The sequence below is a fragment of the Petaurus breviceps genome, unplaced genomic scaffold (assembly GCF_028583685.1).
Source record: "Petaurus breviceps papuanus isolate PSGF00001 unplaced genomic scaffold, PetGlider_PUasm1.0 90700, whole genome shotgun sequence".
NCBI classification, from domain to species: domain Eukaryota; kingdom Metazoa; phylum Chordata; class Mammalia; order Diprotodontia; family Petauridae; genus Petaurus; species Petaurus breviceps.
Genome location: NW_027187315.1, coordinates 9,891,712 through 9,914,523, shown reverse-complemented (window position 1 = coordinate 9,914,523; position 22,812 = coordinate 9,891,712). Strand labels below are relative to the sequence as shown.

General features: G+C 37.9%; 1 long non-coding RNA gene across 6 annotated transcripts in view; it reads left to right on the top strand.

Moving 5' to 3' along the window:
- LOC138144450 (uncharacterized) overlaps nucleotides 1–22,812 on the top strand; it is a 186,934-nt gene that overhangs the window by 102,720 nt on the left and 61,402 nt on the right. For all 6 annotated transcript variants that reach the window (XR_011163961.1, XR_011163963.1, XR_011163962.1 and 3 more), the window contains one exon: nucleotides 22,034–22,206. This is a non-coding gene — a long non-coding RNA (uncharacterized lncRNA). The remainder of the gene's footprint in view (nucleotides 1–22,033; nucleotides 22,207–22,812) is intronic.

The following is a 22,812-nucleotide window of genomic DNA, read 5'->3' as shown; positions in this document are numbered from 1 at the left end:
TTCAGACGGGACTGTTTAGTCTTTGCCTTTTGCACATATTGGCAAGTACTTAATTTAATTTGATCAAATCTTCCTTCTCTATTTGTCCACCGAAGTTCTTCCATTTAATGAATGGTAAGTAGTAAGGATGAAAAAATTCAGTAAATAGAACAGGATGCCCTGATGAATGAAACAGGTATGATGGAACTGGGCATGTATACTGGCTTCTTGATGAGCTCAGAATATCTGTTTTCCTTTGCTGAGATGAAACATTTTGCCTTTGAACATGAGGGGCTTGTGTCTACTCTTTGAGATTGGTCCCTGTGACTGGGACCTAAGTGAGCCTAGAAATGAGCCTCAGAACACCATCTTCCTCTCCTTTTCTGTACATCCTTCCATAACACCAGATTACCAGTAGGAATTCTGAGAAGTCAATGTTTGCAACCCATAGGATAACCTTGTTGAATTTGAGAAAGGTCAGAAATTCCTGAGTAAGTGCTGGTTGCCCAGCTGGAAGTACTCTCTGAAATGGTACCACTTCTCTGTGAGAATATCACTACCATCAGGAAGATGGTACAGCAGAAAAGATTAAGGATGACTAAGGGAAGCGGAGTCAAGATGGCGGAGTAAAAGCATGACCTCCAAGCAGCTCTAGCTTCCACCTTCCCCAGTCAATGTAAAAAGGGGACTCTGAACAAACTTTGGAGCTGCAGAACCCACAAAATGACACAGAGAAGCTAACCTCCTGATGAGGACAGCCCGGCTGGCGCAGCAGCACTCTAGGAGCCGAGCCCAGGCCCTGTGAGCAGAGGTTTTAGCCCCAGGGCGGGCCTGACCAGCCCTCGGCTGGAGGGACTCCAGATCAACAGCAGCTGTGGCCATCTCCAGAATTATCAACACATAGATGTGAAGGACAAAGTGAGAGGTCAGTGCAGTCTGGACTTTGGGACCCAGTAAGTGGAAGTGCGTGGCTATTGCCCCCAGGGCAAGAAGCTGCTGAGACACTGGCACAGCCAGCCAGCACCACGGGGAAGCTTCAGCTCCTAGCCTGCAGAGTGTAGGGGGACCAAGCAACCAGTCTGAGGGGTAATCGTTCTTGCTTTAACCTGCTTGGATCTGGATTGCAGTCTAGGGTGGAGTTCCTGGGGCATGTGTCCAGCTTGCTAAAGCGTGTGGAGGCCTCAGAGAGGGCACCCGTCTAATACCTCTGGTAACTGAGAAAACCCCAGCGTTTGGGACAAAAGCTCCCCTGTCTAGTGGCAGAGTCCTACTGTGGCAAAAAGCCCAGGAGTCAAGTGACTGAGGGGCAACATGAACAGGCAAAGGAAACAAAGCAGACAGAAGAATCCAACATTAGACTCCTATTTGGGGGACAAAAAGGAGGAAAGCATGGAACAGGAGGAAGACAGTGAAGTCAGAACTCCTGTACCAAAAGCTTCCAAGAAAAATATGAGCTGGTTACAGTCCATAGAGGACCCTAAGAAGCAGATAAGAGAAGTGGGGGAAAAATTGGGAAGAGAAATAAGAACAATGTAAGAAAATTACAAAATGAGAGTCAACAGCCTGACTGAGGAAAATCACACCTTAAAAAATAGACTAACTCAAATGGCAAAAGAGGCTCAAAAAGGCAATGAGGAGAAGAATGCCTTAAAAAGCTGAATTTGCCAGATGGAAAAAGAATCTCAAAAGCTCAATGAGGAGAATCATTGCTTCAGAATTAGATTGGAGCAAATGGAAGCTAATTACTTTATGAGAAATCAAGATGCTGTTAAACAGATCCAAACAAATGAAAGAATAGAAGGCAATGTGAAATATCTCATGGGAAAAACCACTGACTTGGAAAATAGATCCAGGATAGATAATTTAAAAATTATTGGACTACCTGAAAGCCATGATCAAAGTAAGAACCTAGAAATCATCCTCCAGGAAGTTCTCAAAGAAAACTGCTCTGATGTTTTAGAACCAGAGGGCAAAATAGAGGTTGAAAGAATCCACCGATCACCTCCTGAAAAAGATCCCAAAAAAGAAAACTCCTAGGAATGTTATAGCCAGGTTCTGGAATTCTCAGATTAAGGAGAGAATATTACAAGCAGCCAGGAAGAAACAATTTGAATATTGTGGAAACACAATCAGGATAAGCCAGGATCTGGCAGCTTCTACACTGAGGGATCGAATGGCTTAGAATATGATATTCTGGAGGTCAAAGGACCTGGGATTAAAACCAAGAATCACCTACAAAGAAAAACTGAGTGTCATTTTTCAGGGGAAAATATGGTCATTCAGTGGAATAGAGGACTTTTAAGCATTCTTGCTGAAAAACCCAGAGTTGAATAGAAAATTTGACATTCAGATACAAGAAGCAAGAGAAGCATGAGAAGGTAAATGGGGAAAAGAAATCCTAAGGAACTTGTCAAAGTTGAACTGTTAACATTCCTACATGGAAAAACAACAAATGTAACTGATGAAACTTTTGTCAGTATGAAAATTGTTTAAGGGAATATATATATATACATATATATATATACATACATCTATATATGAGGATATATGGGCATATGAATACATATGTGAACATATGTATATTTGTTTACAGGTATACATAGAGGGCACAGGATCAATTTACCAGGAAAGAACGATACTTAAAAGGTGAAATTAAGAGGTGAGAGAGGAATATAATGAGAAGAGATGGGGAGAGGCAGAATGGGGTAAACTATCTCATAAAGAAGAGGCAAGGAAAAATGGTTACAATGGAGGGGAAGAATAGGAAGGCAAAGGGAATGGGTCAACCTTATTCTCATTGAATTTGGCTTGGGGAGGGAATGAAACACACACTAAATAGGGTATCTCACCGTACAGGAGAGTAGGGGGGAAGGGGATGAGAGGGGGGATGATGCAAGGCAGGGCAGGCTGGGGGGTGGAGGGAAGTTGGAAGCATCCACTTTTGAAAAGGGATGGGATCAAAGTAGAGAATGGAATAAGTGAGAGGTGGGATAGGAGGGAGGGAAATATAGTCAGTCTTTTACAATATATCTACTATGTTATTGTTTTTTATTAGCTACACATGTACAACCTATACTGAACTGCTTATCTTCCCAGTAAGGGTGGGTGACAAGGGAGGAAGGGAATGAATCTTTAATTCAAAGTTTTAAAATCAAATGTTTAAATACACACACACACACACACACACACACACACACACACACACATATATATACTACCATTAATAGTATTTTACATGTAATAGGGAAATAAGATATACAGGCACTGGGGCATAGAGATCCACCATGCCCTACTGGAAAATTCAAAAGGGGTATGGAAGAAAATAAGGGAGAGAGCAGATTGGAGGAGGGGATATCCTGTGGGACTGTGATTTTGGGGTGGTAGGTAGGGGAAAAATGGGGAGAAAATTTGTAACTCAATATCTGGTGGAAATGAATGATGTAAACCAGAAGAAAACTGAAAAAAAAAAAAAAGAATGACTAAGCTATGGTCTAGCTATCCAGGACTTCCAGGCTTGTGAATTGTATAGACAGTGAACGTGAGAAGTGAAAATAAACTATCTGGGCTGAACTCCTACAAAGTTGTATTTTCTCAGTAGGGTATAGTAGACAATAGGTTGTTGTCTTATGATATAAGTACTTGTAAATGTGCTCTCATGGGTCTCGTGTGTTGATCGTTTTTGTGTACGTGTAATGGAAGAAATAAGTAGCTGTCCTTTCCCTGATAATTTAGTTTATGCTTTGAGTAACTTTTCTAGGAAGGATCTTATTAATCCCTTTTAAGGGATATCCTAGGAATGAATCATCCCAAAGCTTTAAGCTTTGCTGAAGAGATTTTCTTCAGAACTGGGGGGTCAAAAATGAGAGAATTTGAGTTAAAAAAAAAAAAAGCCTGATGCTTTTTTTTTTTTTTAAGGGTCAGGCTTTCCCAGGATTGAACTCCTTGAGCCCAGAGCTAGAGCTCTCTGAGTCATGATTGGCATAAATATATGTTCCTAAGCACACATTACATTCTTAAATGTGATTACTCAAAGGAAATGATCAGCATATTTTCTTTAAGCAAGAAAAAAAAATACTTTAACTTTTTTTGTGTTCCTATGACACATTTCCAATTTATTTTTGTCTCAGTTTTAATGAATGATGTATATAAAATTACATACTATATGGGTTAATTGCCACTTTATTTGTATCCTACTTGAACTTACCTACAAAACTCATTTGAGTTAAAGCCCTTCCTCCCCTCCCCTTTCAGATCAATACAGTGCCAGAATCTTAGTTAAGAATATTGACAGCATCATACAACCGTAATCTGGTATAGTATACAGATTTGCACAATGCCTGTTAATCAATAAATGTTTGTTGAATTGATTTACATTGACTTTTGAGTAAGAGGATTTAGGTTCAAATTCCAGCTGATATTTACTGTGACCTCTCTGAGTTCTGGGCCACTTAGGTGGCACAGTGGATGGAGTTCCTGGCCTAAGTCAGGAAGACACATCTTGAGTAAAAATTTGGCCTCAGACACTTACTAACTGTGTGACACTGGGCAAGTCATCTAACCCTGTTTGCTTCAGTTCCTCATCTGTAAAATGAGCTGGAGAAGGAAATGGCAAACCACTCCAGTATCTTTGCCAACAAAACCCCAAATGGGGTCACAGAGAGTCGGATACAACTGTACAACTCTGAGTTCCAGTTTCACCCCTTGTAAAATGAATAGGTTAGACTATCTGATCTGAGGTCCCCTTCAGCTGTACAATCTATGGATCATTTATTGATGAAATAAAATGAACTATTCATGTTTCTAAAGCTAAAATATTCTGTGTTCCCTCTTTAAGATATTAAGACAAAGACAAGAGTTGGCCTCAGGAATACAGTGTTCATTAAGACATGGTTTTTAAGGTTAATGGGTCTTTATTTTTTTTTTTTAAGTGAATATTGGTCAAGGGTTTCTGAAAACTTTTAGCCATATAAATCAATCCAGGTTAATTATGTAATGCTTGGGTTTGTCTAAATAGGAATCTTCTTTAGCCAAGAAAGAAGTAAATTCTTTAATGAAGGTAGTTTTATTATTGTGCAAATGTTCCTGAGATGGAGTTCCAACTTTAAATGCTGCCAGGGTTTTCACAGTGACCCATAACAGTGAATGTTGCTGTGTGGCTTACCCAAAAATCTTTCCAAAAATCAGGGAACAATCTCCTTAGGAGATCTAAAGTGTAATTTTAAGCACTTTACTAAATAGCTAAATGGTTAAAGGTGTTGCTGGGGTGGAAGATTAGGTTAAAAGACCTGTTGTTTAGAAGGGGAGGGGAGCAGGAAACCCTGTTGGAGTTAGAGGAGAATGGAATGTTTTAAAAGAGCGGGGTTTGTAATTTCCAGGATAAGGGCGGCTGCTGCAGTCTGGTGGAGCTGTGGGAAGTACTGACTCCACCAGCCAACCCACTCACAGGATATCAAGGGGAAGTGTGACCACGTAGGTAGAGGTCATCAAAGTACTGCTTGGTATGGCTAGAGCCTTCTCAGGGGCCACTGTGGTTATGTGTCCTGAGTTTTCCATAGCCTAACACAGTGGGTTTGTAAAGAAGGGTGGATTTGCAGGATGGGTGTGTGGAGTGCGTAGGCCCCAGTTCTTAAATGACTGTGGGTGGAGATTATGGCACTTCATCTGCTTTTCCTCTGACACCTTTTAAAGATACAGCCCACGTTCAGGGGTTTGTGCCAAATTGCTGCTAAAAGGATCTTGCAGCACATCCTAAACCCTATAGTTTTCCTCTGTGTACAAAGAGAATTTCTGTGTATGAGTTGAATTTCTAGGTTATTTAGAAATATGAAATTTGTTTTTTAAATATGTAACAAATGTTATTTTAACCAGTGTTAAATGTTAAAAAATTAATGTGATTTTTAGTTGGAAGCAAAATTTGTGTAAATATTTTGTTATAACTTGGCATTTCACATCATAAAAATAATTTATCCTAACCTTTCTCTCAATGCACTACTTCCCAAGATTTCAGTCAAGCAGAGACTTAGTTTTATGGAGCTATTTTGTCTGCTAAAACAAATTGAATTTGAATTTTGAGAAATTTTAATGTGCTTTTAATCACTGGGCTAGATTATATTTCAAGAGAAGATATTTATACCCCATCATATAAACTATAGTTTAATGTTTTGCCATGCAGAACTTTTTTTTCTCTTTAGTGTCCTTAAAATACTATTATAATTTTGAAATTTTTGGTTTCTAATAGTTAAGGCAAGAGTTTCTCAGGAAACATTTTGCAGAACAATCACTCCAGAAATAATTAAGAAGTTCTAATAGAAGTTTCCTTCCTCCCTCTCTCATTCTTCCCTGGCTCCTCATAGCTTCCATATTTGGAAAACTATAGAATGTTAACCCTTTCCTTCTTCATCATAAGTGAAGGGTGGAAGAATTTTCTTCAATTTCATAAGTAAATAAAAATGTAAGTTTTTCATAATGGATAATAAAAAAAAGATAATATCTCATGTATATATAAACATGATATCATCAAAATTTTGTGAGGTTTTTATTTAAATAAGCTAAGGTCATTCTTACTTTTTCTTTGTTTTCTGAATGAAATTTTTATGTCTCTTGGACAGTGATGATGGATCACAAGAATATACCAGTGTATAAAGTGTTTTTTGCCTATTGTTTTTAGTCCTAGTACTCATAAAATCTTAGAGTTATGTTTTAATTTGCAGAAATGGTAAATGAAAATATTAATTTCAGTTAAGCCTGATTAATTATAAAGTCACATTCACAAGATGGGGAGGAGGAGAGCAGGCTAAATTGCCTTTGGGAAATTTTAAAGCCTCATTACTAACTGTAAGTTCAACATGAAGATAAAGAACCATCTTTTAAAAAAATAAAAAAAGAACCATCTTTTAAAATACCACTATTCACCATAGAAAGAAATCTCTCTCTATGTTATAGCAAGACTGAAATATAGTTGTCTCTGAAGAACTAAAAATTAAGGGGTGGCTATAGAGCACCAGCCCCTGGAATCAGGAGGACCTGAGTTCAAATCTGGCCTCAGACACTGAACACAAAAACTAGCCATGTGACCTTGGGCAAGTCATTTAACCCCAATTGCCCTCCAAAATGCAAAAAAAGAAAAAGGAAAAAGTAAATGTCTTGTAGAGGGCAACAAAGAAAGATTAATGGTTGACAACAACATAAAACCATCAAGGAACTTTGAAGAACAGTAGTAAAAGATATCATCTAAGGATTTTATGATAAGAAGGAAAGATGTCACATGGTGAAAAGAGAAGGCTATTGAAGATAGTCTTCAGCAGTTTGGGTGGACCCACTTTTGTAAATTTATGAGAAGACATAGATTGGATGGGCAGGTATGGATGGATTTCGATTTACCCCATTGGAAGGAACTTCTGGATCGTGATATATAATCATCCTGGAAGGATGTTTGAGTCATATTGTTAAAGGCTGTAAATGTCAAACAGAGGAATTGGTATTTTATCCCCCAAGTCAATACGGAGACATTAAAAGCTTCTTGCACATGAGAATGACATGGCCAGACTAGTACTTTCAATTTGGCAGTTGTGTATGGAGGATGAATTATAGAGAATAGAGACCAGTGAAGAAGCTGATACAGTTAGGGTGAATAGAGAGAAGAGGAAGGATATGGGAGATGTTGTGAATATAGAATCAACAAGATTTTGTAACTGCTAAATATTGAAAAAGGGGAGCATGGTGAGTAAGAGTTAAGAGTGGAGGATGACTCCTATGTTGTGTATGTGTGTGTGTGTGTGTGCACATGTGTGTATATAACTAGAAGAATATGTTGGTGCCTTCATCAGAAGTAGGAAAGTTAGGAGGAAGGTTGTATTTGGAGGAGATCATGAATTCTCACTGGGAGAGATCCATAGCTGAAGATGAAGAGCTAGAGCTCAGAAGAGAGATGATACCTGGGAGGGAGGGAAGGAAGAGAGAAAGAGAGAGAATATATCTTGGGGTATAACCACACTTAGGAAAAGGACATGGATTATGTCATGATTATCAGCCTACTTGTTGGATTGAAACCAAGAAGACTTTTTCAAGCTGGGAAGAGAACCATGACATAAAATTGTCACAAAAACCCAGGGAGAAAAGAATATCCACAAAAGAAGTTGGGAGAGGGGGGGGGGGGGGGAGTCATAGGTAACAAACACTGAAGAGAGTTTTATTAATTAATCAGCAAGCATTTGAGGACTGGGAAAAGGACATTGACTTTTTTTTTTAATCATCAATAACTTTGGAGAGAGCAATTGAATTGTAGACATTGAAGTCATAATGCACAGGGTTAAGAAATGAGTAGAAGGTGATAAAGTGGAGGAAAGAATGTAGAAAGATTTTCTTGGAATTTGGCAGTGAAAGGGAGAGGTACAGGATGATAGCTTGAGGGAATTGTAAGATTAAATGAGTTTTTTTTTTAAGGATGGGGAAACCTGAGCATGTTTGAAGGAATCAGGGAATAGATAAGAAATGGTTGAACATTAGATAGAGAGAATGGAGGATAGAAGGGACAAGCTGCTGGAGAAAGGGTTAGGGAGAATGCAGTCAAGGGCAAAACTAGAGGAGTCAGCCATGGCAAGACCATTCTCCAATGATGTTGATTGATGTACATCTTTCTTCATGATGTTCAGTGGACTTAATAGAACTGGGGATAAGGGGGAGCTCTGGATAGGTGGCCTCATTTTTCTTGGTGGAATGTCATCTGCTTCAAGAGAAGCAGGGCAGGGGGAAGGATGGTTTAGATGACTTGAACTTAGAACAAATGCTATGGGGAGTGTGGTAGGGAGTCAGTAATCCAAAGGAATTGTAACTCAAGTAACAAGGTTTCCAAAAACTGATACAAAGAAGACCATTTTCTCTCTTGGACTTATTGCCCCTGATTTGCCCTGGGTCCATGCTGGGATAGACTTGAAAGTGGCAATAATCAACCAGTTTTCAGTATCAAAAAAGATCAGTCTCTTCAGGGAGGACTTCAAAAGACATGATGGCCCTGGACACAGAGGAGGAGGAAGGTACCTTCAGACTTGATCTAACATCATACCATGAGTAGCAGTGTGATGAGCTCTGCTGTCTGAGTGTGACAGGTTCCTTTGGGTTTTGCTATGTAAGCCACTATCCAGCTCCCTTTTTTCCCACGTGTACACTGTTACTACTTCTTTCTCTCTGCCACCCTTCCCTCCCACCTTAATTGCAGAAAGAGAGAGAAAAGGAAGCCTCTCCTCTACTAGTAATATTTTTTTTACATATAGGATCTTTTCCTCTTTTGTCTCTTTAGGGTATAGACCTACTAGTGATATCACTGTGTAAATCTAGTAGTGATATCACTAGGTCAAAGCACATGTACAATTTAATAACTTTTTGAACATAGTTCTAAATTGCTTTTCAAAATGACTAGACTAGGGATGAGGAACCTGCGTCCTTGAGGCTACTCTAGGTAGCCCTCTAGGTCCTCAAATATGGCCCTTTGACTGAATTCAAACTTCACAGAACAAATTCCCTTAATAAAAGGATTTTATTAAGTATAAAGTCAAAAGGCCATACCCAAGGACCTAGAAGGCCACATGTGGCCTTCGCAAGGTTCCCCAACCCCTGGATTAGACCAGTTCATAGATTCACCAACAATATATCAATATAGTTGTTTTCCTGCAGCCCTTCCAGAATGTCATTTTCCTTTTTTTGTCAGCTTTTCCAATGTAACAGGTGTGAGATAGAACCTCAGAGTTGCTTTAATTTGCATGACTCCAATTATGAGTGATTTTGAGTATTTTTTCATATAATTATTGATAAAACTTTGATTTATTCTTCTGAAAACTACCTGTTCATATCACTTGATCATTTACGAACTGGAGAATGGCTCTTGGTCTTATAAATTTAATTGGTTCCTTATAAATGTTTGCAATGAGATTTTTATTAAAGAAACCTGCTGCAGAGATTTCCACCCACTCCCACCCCCCAGCTACTTTTCTCTTGTAATTTTAACTACACTGGTTTTGTTTGTGTAAAAATAATTTTATATTATCAACATTGTCCACTTTACCTTCTGTGATCCTCTCTATCCCTTGTTTGATCATGAACTCTTCCCTTAGCTGTAAATATTAGAGGTAATTTTTTCCCTTATTCCTCTAATTGATGATGTCACCTTTTGTGTCTAAGTCATTTTATACATGCATGCATGCATGCAAACATTCACCCATACAAAAATATGCCTGCAACTAGCTTCCACTGGGTAAGAGTGCTGGCTCTGGAGTTAGGAAGACCTGAGTTCAACTCCAGCCTCATATACGTGCTAGCTGTATGACCCTGGGCAAATCACTTCACCCTGTTTGCCTCAGTTTCTTCATCTATAAAATGACCTGGAGAAGAACGTGGCAAAACCACTCCAGTATCTTTGCCAAGAAAACCCCAAATGGGGTCAAGAAGAGTCAGACACGACTAATCAACTAAACAATAAGTGAAGTGTGGGTGGTGGTGTGTAGTATCTGTATGACCACGGCCTACCACCATTCCTGGTACATAGTAGACACTTAATAAAAGAAGATTAATGGAATAGAGAACTTTGATCTATATCCCATTTTGTTGAGGCAGTAGCCATACTTCCAATAAAATCTCTAAATTGTTTAATTGTTTAACAGTGAGCCCCCATAATGCCTGATAAAGTTGTCACCCAGTGGATTCTTGAAAAAGATTGGTCATGATGAGTAAGGTTCTCAATACTACCTAGAGATACTCCTAGGACTGAGTAAGGAGGGAAGGAATTGAAGTGAAGAAAAATATTAGGTACTACTGATAAGCACATAAATGTTTTGTTGTTACTCAAACTTGTGATTTCAGCCATGTAAAGAATTCCTCCTCTATAAACTTTCTGCATAGGTGCAGATTGGCAATTTGCCCCTAATTTAGGGTCTCAGGAGAGTTGTGTGGAAGTACAGAGAGGCAGTGATTTGCCTATGGTCGTACAGCCTTGTACCTCGTACAGGGTAAGCCTTGGACCCCGACTCCAAGACCGACCTCTCTGTTCACAGTGCCACAGTGGCCTTTAGATAATATGTAGACCGTCCTACAGCATCTGATATAATGATAATTTCTAGAAATCTAATTCTGCACTTGTCAGTGGGTTCCTTTCCTAGGCTTTCATTCTCTCCCCTGTAATTGTGTCATAATTACCCCCACCACAACCACCTTTTTTTAACCATAGGAAAGACTTGTTGGGAGGAGCTGATGACTCGTTTCTTCCACCTATCATCCCAGTGAAGTCCATCATCCCTTCCTGTCACTTCCCCCCTAAGCTCATGCTGCCCAGCATAGGATAGTCTAGTGACTGGACTTGGGGCTTCCGCATGACCTAGTTGTGGAACTTTGGATAAACTCCTTCAGTTTCCTCATCTATAAAATAGAATTGAACCAGATGGGTTTTATTTCATTAGGAAGTCTTTTCTACATCCTACCCCCCTAAAAATCTCCTAGCCAACACTGCTTTCTACCATCCTTCCCACTCTTTTTTTTAATTGTAAACTGTTTCTTATGTATGACTGTGACATACGTTGAGTTTCAAATTTCAGATTCTATTGGTTAGTGTCAGTGGTATATGTAAATTTCAGTGTCCTGGTTAAAAACACCTGAAAGCTTCCTCTTTTTCCTCCCTTGAAGATATGATTATTCTATGGTCATTTCCTTGCATACATAATTAATCTGAAATGATTTGGTATTTAACAATCTGACCATCTCTACTTTCTCTTTCTAATTAAGTGTTCTATCCACTAAACTACTTAAAAACAAGGTAAACATTTTTTTTGCAGAGGAGGAGGATTCTCCTCAGCTGTCATTGACTTCCTCCTCCTCCGCAAAAAAAAAAAAAAAATTTTACCTTGTTTTGGGGGCAAAAAAAAAAAATTTGGAAAATTTCAAAACTCTCCTTATGTGTAAAACCCAGGCTAGAAATTACATTGCAAAGTTGACTTCTATAAAAATCAGAACTTTCAAGTAGAGAGATGAAATAGAATCTCAAGAATGACTTCATACATACTTTGACAATCTCTGTTACTGAATTAAAATCCTGAGGAGTAAATTCAACACTGTCTATTGATGTCTATTGATGATTCCTAGTCTGAAAGGAAGGTCTGCTTATAACTCACTTGTCTTTCTTAATTTCCCTCCCACTGCCTCTATCTTGTGCCCTCCTCCCAAATTACCTCGGTATTTTAAATACTTTGTATATGTGAAATAATTGTGTATATGTGCTATATATTTTTATATGTACTTATCTCCTCTTTTGGAATGTAAGTTCATTGCAAGTAGGGTTTTTTTTTTTGCTTTTTATTTGTATTCTCAGTGCCTAGGCACTGTATCCCTAATGCTTGGCACATAGTAGGTACATAATAAATCTTTCTTGACTGATTGTTGCATTTGAACTACAACTTGATATATGCTCACAAGTTAATTAAAGATATCTGTCATGCTTAGAGTACATGGGTTGCTTTGAGGATTTTGTAGATCTGCAACAATTTAAATCCAAAACTTTTAAATCAAAGGGAACTATTTCTTCATAATCAAAACTTTGAAATGTAAATTGAAGTAGAAATTGGAAAGTTACAACTTGGCTTATCCTATAGTGGTCTTGAAATAATTTACCTGAAGACCTACTACTCTGTTTTACCTAATCTACACATAGGAATGGTGATACACTTGATCTCACTAGAATGCACAAGGATTCCACTTCTACAATTAAAAACTTTAACTTCCCTTTATCTGATCACTATTTCCTGGCATTCCCTCTTTCCCTGTACCTTATTCTTCCTTAACTAAGAAATTATATTCACCATGACCTAGAATCCCTCCTTCCCTATAAATTGGCCAGTCCACCTCTTACCTGGTTTCACTCTTCTCCTTTGCCAGTCTCCGTCCTTTAGTGAACTGGTTTGACTCTACACTATTCTCTGTTCTTGAGTTCTTTGCTCCCTTTTCCTATTTGCTTCCTGCTTTGCCAAACCCTTATGACTCCCCGCCATCCACCTCCTCTGTTCCTACTCACATGCTGTTTAATAGAATTAGAGAGAGCCGTTAACTTGTGCTGACTGGGCCCACTGCACATTTATGTAATCTGACCCAAACTGGGCCTTTGCTTCCTCATAGCAGTCTTTTTTCTTCTCTAATGTATTCCTTCTCCTTCTTGTCTCCTCACGCCTCCCACAGTATTTCTTCCCCACTTCAGATGAGGTCTTTACTTCATACTTTACTAAAAAAAAATCAAGCACATTCCCAGAAAGTTTCTACTTCTTTCCTCCCCATCCATCATCCCCCACTATTTCCTTCAGTCTCTGATGAAGAAGTATTCTTTCTCCTGCAGAATGCCAACCCCTCTCAATGGACCCAATCACTTCCCATATTCTCCAACATATTGCCCTTTCCTCTGCCTCTTTCTGATCTTATGTTCCCTCTTTGACTGCTTATACCCCACTCTTCCATCATCTTTTAAATCAATAATTAAATTAAAAAATAAAACTTCACTAATTGTCATCATTCCTCCCTCTCTTTGACAGACTCTGAGAAAAACCTATGTACGCTTTCTCTTCTGCAGGCTGCTTTCTCAGCCTCATTACTCTCTCCAGAATTACTCAGGATCTCTTAATTGCTGGTCTCATGGGCTCTTCTCAGTCCTCATCTTTCTTGTCCTTTATGCAGCATTTGGCACTGTCAACCTCCTTTCTCCTCTTGGATACTCTCTCATCTCTGGGTTTGCTCCTCAATCTCTTCCACTCATTCCTTATCCTTGTTACCACCATTTGGATGTCTTCCAGTATTTTGTCCTGGGGCCTGTTTTTTCATGCGATCTTACTTGAAAATCACATCAGCTCCCTGGGGTTCACTTATCTCTTTGCAGATAATTTACAGATCTGTATTCTAAGAAACTTTAGTCACTCTCTTGAGCTCTAAGCTTGCATTATCAGCTGCCTATTAGACCTTTTAAACTGCATATCAAAATCAAAATGACCAAAACAGAACTACTGTCCCCACCTCAAACCCCTGCAAACCCTTCCCCTCTTTCCCTTTTTCAAACTTACCTGTTTCTTTTAAAGGCACACTAATCTGTTTTCCAGAGAGGCTTAGCCTACCTAAGTCAGGAAAGAGGCATCAATAGAGGACCGGTAGGTGGTGAATTTCAAGGCCACATCAGTTTGTGAAACTGCCAACAATAAGTGTGGAGGAATTGACGTTTTTGTTGGGCAAGTTATGATACATAAATGTGATAGAATATTATTGTGTGATGAAAGGAATGAATTCAGAAAAAACCTGAGAAGAATTGTATGAACTGATGCAAAGTGAAGTGAACACAACCAGGAGAACTATTTATATACTAACAAAAATATTGTAAAGATAAACAAATTTGAGAGACTCTGATTAGCACAGTGGATTCATGATGAAACATACTACCCTCCTCCTGATGGAGAGAGGTCATGGACTTGCAGTGTACATTGAGTCTTTTTCCCCTTTTTTAAACATGGCCAAGGCAGGAATTTGTTTTGCTTGACTATTCTTCATTTCTCATGGGGAAGGAGAGTGATGGTGGAGTGGGATGAGAAAGTAGAATTTTAAAAATAAAAGAAATTTGTGTTGAGGTTCCAAAGGGTAGCATAAGCAACGCCCACACAAATATTTTGGAGTATTGAAGTAACCAAATAAATGATAACTCTCATTCATATAGCACTTGACCATTTACAAAATACTTTGCTCACCAGTGACCCTGAAAGAGAGTTCAGAGAGTCTTAGTGACAGAATGAGCACTAGATATGTTTCAAGCATTGGATATTAGAAAATGATGTGGTTCTTTTTAGAATGCATCAATTTAGAGCACAGGAAAATCACAGTGTTTTCTAATACTGTAAGTAAATATCCAAAGATATCCCATGTACTTTAAAAAACAAACAAACTCCTTTCATACTCTTTCTTTAATACTTTATGTAAAGGGAGTCAGTGTAGTACAGTAGAAAGATCGTTCACTGCTTCTAGAATTAAAGATCTGGGTTCAAATCCCACCTCCAGTGCTTACCACTGATGTGACCATGGGTACATGTCTCAGTTTCCTCATAAAAATGAAATCATTGGATTAGATAGTCTCTGAGGTCCTTTCCAACCGGATCTTGCAAACCCAGGGTGTTACCTGTTTTTGTATAGCCCACAAGCTAAGAATGGATTTTATGCTTTTTTGTTTTGTTTTGCTTTTTGTTGGGCAATTTGGGTTAAGTGACTTGCCCAAGGTCACACGGCTAGTTTTTGTGTTAAGTGTCTGAGACCAGATTTGAACTCAGGTCCTCCTTAACTCCAGGGCTGATGCTCTATTCACTGAGCCACCTAGCCACCCCAGGTTTTTATGTTTTTAAAAAAATATAAAACAGTTCTTAGTTCAAAGGCCATAGGAGATGGAGTGGGCTGACCACCTCCCCTCCCCTCCCCCCGGCCGCCCTTGACTGTGTATAAACTTGTCATTTGTTTTCTTCCACATGAAACAATCTTAAAACTTTGAAAAAGCCTTTCAGGTGACTTTTTCGTTTCTATTCAGAGTTTTTATAATTATAGTCTATCACTTTTCATGTATGCATGTGAATGTTAAGTATTTGTACTGGAATGTTCTTGGGGCAAAATTCATAATTCTGGTGCTTGTTTTTGTAACAACACTTCCCCATGCTTTGATCACATTGCTGGTGGCAAAATAAATTGTATCCTGGTGCATTCCCATCATTAGACATGGTATTTTTGTTCCTTATCAAGTAATATTACATACTGCAGTTATTTATATTTGTGTGTCATATTTCATTCTCCAAATAGATTGTAAGTTCTCTGAAGGCTGGATTGTACTTTATTTAAACTGCAATTTTGCCCCAGGACCCACCCAGCAGAAGTGATTGTATGATCTTAACAGGATATAAAACATGTATCTTTATAGAAACGTCTCAATAAGTTCCCATTTCTGAGATATTAATAGGGGGAAGAAAAGGTAAAGGAGGAAGTGATATTTGAAAAGTTTAGACTTTTAGAATGTTTTATAAAGATTATATCAATGAACAAAAAGCCCCCTGCATCTTCTGGCAGAAATTTGAGAGAAGGCAGTGATTGTAATTAATTTTTAGTTTGTGCCACATATTTGATAATTGCTCTGATTCATGCTATTATAGTCTCCCTTCACCCACAGGAAAACAAACTTAATTTGATTCATACCCTTAGCAAGAAGAAGAAAAAAAAACCCTGATGTTACTCACATGGCTATGATTCAGCTCTTGGTTCCCAACCATCTTCTCCATCCTCCTTTTCTCCTTCCCAGCCCACCCCCTTAACCACCCCCACCCACTATATATTCATCTGTCATTGAAGCCTAAAACTGAGTCAGTATGTTCTAAAAAATGGGCGGGGGAAGAAAGCAAGAGCAAGAAGTCCTTTTGCTCAGTAAACTACACTACTAGATCCCAAATCATAAAAGTAATAAGGATGTGATCAATAATTTCTTCCTGTAAGATCACACACACACACACACACACACACACACACACTCACTCTCTCTCTCTCGTATTTATGTGTGTGTATACATACATATATTTTTATGAAAAACTAGAAGATTTAGAAGAAGAATCACATACAGATCACATTAGCAAAACCAGGTGTTTAAATCACCAAGACTGTTTTTTAAAATAATGAAATAGATTGTCATGAAGGGGAAAAAAAGGATACAAATGATAAAACATATGGAATTGGGTTTTCCACATTCATAAATGGCAATTTGTGAATGACTCAGCCATGAGGCAGCTAGCTGGCTGGTGTAGTGGGTGGAGCACTGGACCTATAGTCAGGAAGTCCTGTGTTAAATGCAGCCTCTATTCTTACTAGCTGGGTGACCATGGAAGTCACTTAACCTCTCTGGGACTGTTTCCTTACCTGTAAAAATGGGGATAATAATAGCAGCTATTCCCCTGGTTGTGAGGCTAGTATGAAATAATATTTTTGAAGAACTTTGAAAATTTTAATGCTCAGTATTATCAACATCATTATTATCATTAATAAAAATAATCCCCAAATATTATGTAGGACATATATGACAATAGGAAATGTGCTGTGATGGACATTTTGTAGTGTTTTTGTTAATATTTTTGAGGTTATTATTTTAACAGAAAGCTGTATAGTTATAAAATTTAATCACTGTGCTTATTAATGTAACTTTCTTTAGGTTAGTGGTAAGTTGAAAAACAAAATTAATAGCTAGATTAATCACTGTCTCGAGGTTACCTAGTTTAAGTACTGAATAAAATGTTATAGACAAATGTGAAGGCCTCATACATTAACCATTTATACCTCAGTAAACATGTTCTTGAAAGATATTATGTGAATTAGATTTTTGTAATTCAAATTAAATTATTAGGTTATTTAAAATTTACCTATTGATTACAGTCTTATGGGTATGAGTCAGTGGGAGAAGCATTTTGTAAAGTGAATAAAGGGAAAAAGAAAGAAGCAAGCATTTATTAAGCAAGCACCTACTATATGCCAGGACCTGTACTAAATGTTTACAAATATTATCTCATTTAATCTTAGATCTTGCCTACTGCTCAATCCTCTGTCCCACCTTACCTGTTTCTAAACAATTCTTGATTTAACTGATTTGTACCATTTTTATATATTGCTCTCTTCTCCCTTCAACTTTTTCTCCTTTATTTGAGGAGTAAATAGGGAATTATTTTCCTTCCACATTATTGTTTCCCTGGATAACTCGTTTGGTTTTTAACAATTTTATTCTCTTGGACCTTTCTGCAGCCTTTGACGCGGTTGATCACTTTCTCTTCCCCTTGATAACTTTCTTCTGTCTAGGTTTTCAGGACTCTACTTTCTCCTTGTTCTCTTCTTACCTATCCGGCTGCTCCTTCTCAGTCTCCTTTTCTGCTTCCTTATCCAGGTCATGTTCTCTAATCATAGGTGTCCCACAGGGTTCTTCTCTCTTGGCTTGTCTTTTCTTCTCCATCAGTATTATTTTACTTGGTGATTGCATCAGCTCCATGGATTTAAATAACCTTGTCTGTACTGGCGATTCACAACTCTACCTGTCCTAACCTCACAGCTGACTACCAATCTCACATCTCCAGTCACCTTTCAGACATCTCAAACTGGAGGGCAGTAGACATCTTAAACTCAATATGTCCAAAACTGAATTAATTATCTTTCCCCAAAATCTTCCCCACCTGCTAGAAGAGGGCACCACCATCCTCCCAGTCCCTCAGGCTCACAACCTAGAAGTCATCCTAGATTTTTCACTGTCTCTCGCCCCCCATATCCAATTTGTTGCTGGGGTCTGCCTCGTTCTCTGCAACACGTCTCAAAAGCTCTCTCCTCCCCAGTCTGGTGCTGCCCTCATAACCTTGTACTGGTGCTCTATCTGCCATTTGGCCATCAAAGTGATTTTCCTAAAGTGCAGGTCTGTTCCAGTGGCTCTCAATTGCCTCTAGCATCAGATACAAAATTCTCTGGCATTTAAAGCCCTTCATAACCCAGCCCTCTCCTGTCTTCCTAGTCTTTCCTATTCTTTACTCCTTGATGCATACTCTTCAACCCAGTGTTCCTTGATTGTTCCATAAGCAAGACATTCCACCTTTCAGCTCCAGGCATTTTCTCTGGCTGTCTGCCTTCTATGCCTGGAGTGCTCTTCCTCCTCATCTCTAACCTCCTGATTTCTTTTAAGCCAGGCTAAAATCCCATTTTCTACCGGGAGTCTTTCCCAGCTCTTCATTCTGGTGCCTTCCATCTTTTTTTCCGTTTCTCTGTCCTGTATATAGCTTATCTGTACATATTTGCATGCTTGTGAATTAGATTTTGAGCTCCTTGAAGGCGAGGACTATCTTTTGCCTCTTTTTGTATCCTCAGTGCCTGACACAGTGCTTGATACGTAGTAGCCACTTGATAAATGTTTATTGACTGACTAGCAATTGATACTCCAACTTAACCTTACTGTATTTGAAAGGAATAGGAGTGCTGAAAGAGTTAAACATAATTAACTCCTATGACCAAGCCTTCAGAGGGTCCTCATAGGCAAATTATGCTTCTAGCTATAGCATTCATGTGTTAGCTATAACACATATATATATGTGTTATAATATATATATATATGTATAATTTCTTCCCACTAGTGTTAATGTTAACATGTCTACTGAAGGAAGAACAGACACAAGGAAAATTATGGGAGCAAATACAATAAATTAGAATTGTTAAAGATCAAGCTGTACTTGATTATAAATTTAAATTTTGCGAATCATAAGCTTGTTGAGGTCAGAATATCTTTCCTTGCATTATTTGATGTTTTCATGACTTTGTGTGTGGTTATATCTGTTTTTATAAGAGCTACTCTTATAAATACAAAAGTGAAACCGTATAATATGACTTCCATCATCTTTACTACTTCCTGGGAGAGGAAAAAAAAAACCCTCTGGGACCCAAAAATCTAAATTAGGTTTGACAGAGGTACAGAATTAGCTAGAATTATAAGCTACTTATAGACTTGTCTCTTAGACACAATTGAAATTCATAATTAACTCTTGCACCACCACTACTGCTGTAATGTAGTTAAGCAGTAATTCCCTTAATAACACCTTTGGTGACTTGAAAAAGCTATTAGAGGTTTTGCCAGTGGCATATTCCAAAGGAATTGCTTTTGCATTCAAAGAATTTGATTTATCCCAGGTACAGAATAGGAAAGCTCTGACGTCACACTCTTGAGGTGGTTTCAATGTTATTAAGGTCATTTTAGCTTAAAAAAACAAAACAAAACATGAAATACCTTTGCATAGAGCTGATAAAAACCAAGAAAATATTGCATATGAAGTTATTTATTATTATCCCTAGCATTATGTTCAGTAAATCAAAAATAGAAGTGAGGAGAGCACATGATAGAAGAAATCTCAAAGACTGTCTAGATAACTCTTTCATTTTGCGGATCTGGAAACTGAGGCCTGGCTAAATCAGTTGCCCCAGGTCATATATGTAAGCAATTTGAGACAGAATTTGAACCTATGACATGTGACTTCATAACCAATGTTTTCCCCATTGTAACACAGTGCCTCCTTAGGGAAAGAGTAATTACATGTTTCTAGAATGTGTTACCTAGGTGCCTACTGTAAAGAAATTAAATAACTCAAGGGAAGTTTGCCTAGTTTTTAATTCTATTTTTAAAGTGCAGCAAAATATGATATGAAAAGGTTAGGGTTGTAATTTTTAAGTGAGTAGGAAATGAAATGTAAAAGAATGGTTTCCAAAGGATTCAATCATTAAACCATTTAATTGGTGATCAGAAATACTGCTTACATGTAGTAATTTAAATTTAATATGTAAAATCTACTTGATGTTGATATATGAATTAGAAATTTTAGTTGTCTCACTTGTAAAATTGCTAACTTAGCTATTTTATGGTGAGAAAAAGAATATACTATTTTTTTCAAACCAGTTCTAAGACTTTCTTCTGCATATTATCCAATTGTAGAAAACTAATGGGAATATGTTTTCAAATGAAATGTCTATATTTAGCCTGTACTGTCGTTAACTTTCACTGTATTTCTGGGATTAACCATAGTCACTGTGTAGTAGTATGACTGAATCCTATCTACATGGACCCTTTCACCCCATTTCTTAAAAAACATCCTTGTTCTGAGGAGCAAAGGAGTGGGGTTTAGGGAGCTGGAGTAATCATGGCTGGTTTCCCTGATGTGCACTTACTACCATAAATTGAGAATGGCAAGCAGTAACCAGGATCCTTCCTCTTGTTACTTAAAGAAAACCAGCTACTGCAGCTTGGTGATCAAAATGTAACTATCCCAGACTTGAAAGAAGCAGAGACTGTATTTTGAAATCAGTCATTTTCAGTGGCTTGAAAATAGAATGAAAAAAAACTAAAATTCATTAAGAAACAATTATTTGGGGGAGATGAAAATGTCCTTTTTTTTTTTAAAAAAACCTAGAACAGATCTTTAAAATATTTGATAAGTTGGAGGGATTCCATATTTTAAAAATTATTTTTACTTAAAATGGGGAAAGATTTTCTTATTATAATGAATTTTTCCTCTAGACCTGAAGAAAAGTTCAGAATGTTTTTGTGACAGATGTTTTCACTAGTTACTATGCTAATTGGTCCCAGTAATTCGTTACTTTTACCTGATTTATAATAGCAATTTGAAATAAATACTTCTAACCATAAAATATACATTTGACATAATATCCTTTCAGAAACCAAAAATGGGGGGAAAGGGTGGGAGTGGGGGGGGGGAGCATAGCACAGCTAATGTTATGGGGAAACCAGTCCTTTTTCTTTTAATGTTTTTGGAAACTAAAATTTTAGAAACTCTGTAAAGAGGGAAGGGGAAGGAGAACAAGTGGAATGAGTTTATTTCTGTAGTAGATTTATAAAGCCAATCTCTTGCCCAGGGATTAATTTAACATGTGCCAGACATCCCTCTTAGGGCTAGTTGAGAATGTATCTATGTCTGTGTGAGGCTAGGGTGTTTCCTGCTTTATAGAACTAGCTGCCTCAGCCTGGGCGTTTTCTATTTGAGTTTACTCCTTCCCCAGCCCCTCCCCATTGAGTGTCCTTTGTGTAACCCCAGTAATTCAGAAATTTTGCAGTAATGGGGACTTGCCCTATCATGTGACTGAGGTACTAGTTGCAGGCTGTGATTGGTCATCAGCTAATTGGCGGTTCTCTATAAGAGCTCCCAGAGCTAGAGCTTAACTGAAGCAAACTCTCCTCCAGTCTTCAGTTACACGTATGTTGTAACATTGAGAATAGAATGATTCAGCAACATGTGATAAAAAAAGTTATCAGTGCTGCTGATTGACCAGGCCAGTGGTATGCAACGAAGCCAGTTGTTGCTGATTGGATTAATCTCTAACTTTTATGAACTGGTAACTGTCACTTTAAGATTGTTTACTGATTAAACTTAGAAGAATGCAGTTTAAAATCTTTGCCAGGAACTTGTGTGGACTTATTCCTTTTTTTTTCTCCTTTGTTTTGTCACAGGAATGAAATGCTAATAGCTTCTTACTTTGGAGGGGGGTGAAGGGAAGAGTTCCAAGGGATCTGAAAAAGAGCTTTTTATCTACTTGTGAAGATTTATCTAGTTGTGAAGAGGGATTTTTAGCTAACGGAAGCTGCAGCATTGTCCCCAGGAAATAATGCTTTATCCAGAATGGGTAAGTAAAAAAAAAAAATGGCATTGCCTACTAATGGATATCATCTGGTGCATGTTAGAATTGTAAAATTGTTTGCAGATTCCTAATAACTCTGTAGAAGCCAAGAACACAAAAGCACAGTGGAGGAATTTTTTTTAAGGGTAGTGCAAAAAAAGAAATCAGGCAATTAAGGAAAATTCAATTGTTACTTGTTTTAGTTTGAGTATATTTAATGCAAGGAGGTAATTTTAAAGAATGGAAAAAAATAGTTGATAAGCAAATGAAACCTTTCTGTAGAACGGTAGCAGAACATTTTTTATGTACATATTTCTATCTGCCCTAACTAGTGTGTAATATACCAGTAGGGGTGTTTTTCTTTAGGGTTAGCCTATTAATACCCTCTTTACATGAAATTATCTAACTTATTTTAGTCATGATTAACATATTATGATGTGAGAGTAGTCTTTTTAAGGATGTTTGAAGTTCAGAATTGTTCTAATTTGTGGATATGTAACTTCAGTTAGACCCAAAAGGGTGTTGTTTTTTTTCCCCAAGTCATCTCATTTCAGAATGTTATGCTTATGCTCCTTCCTCTCTCTCTCTCTCTCTCTCTCTCTCTCTCTCTCT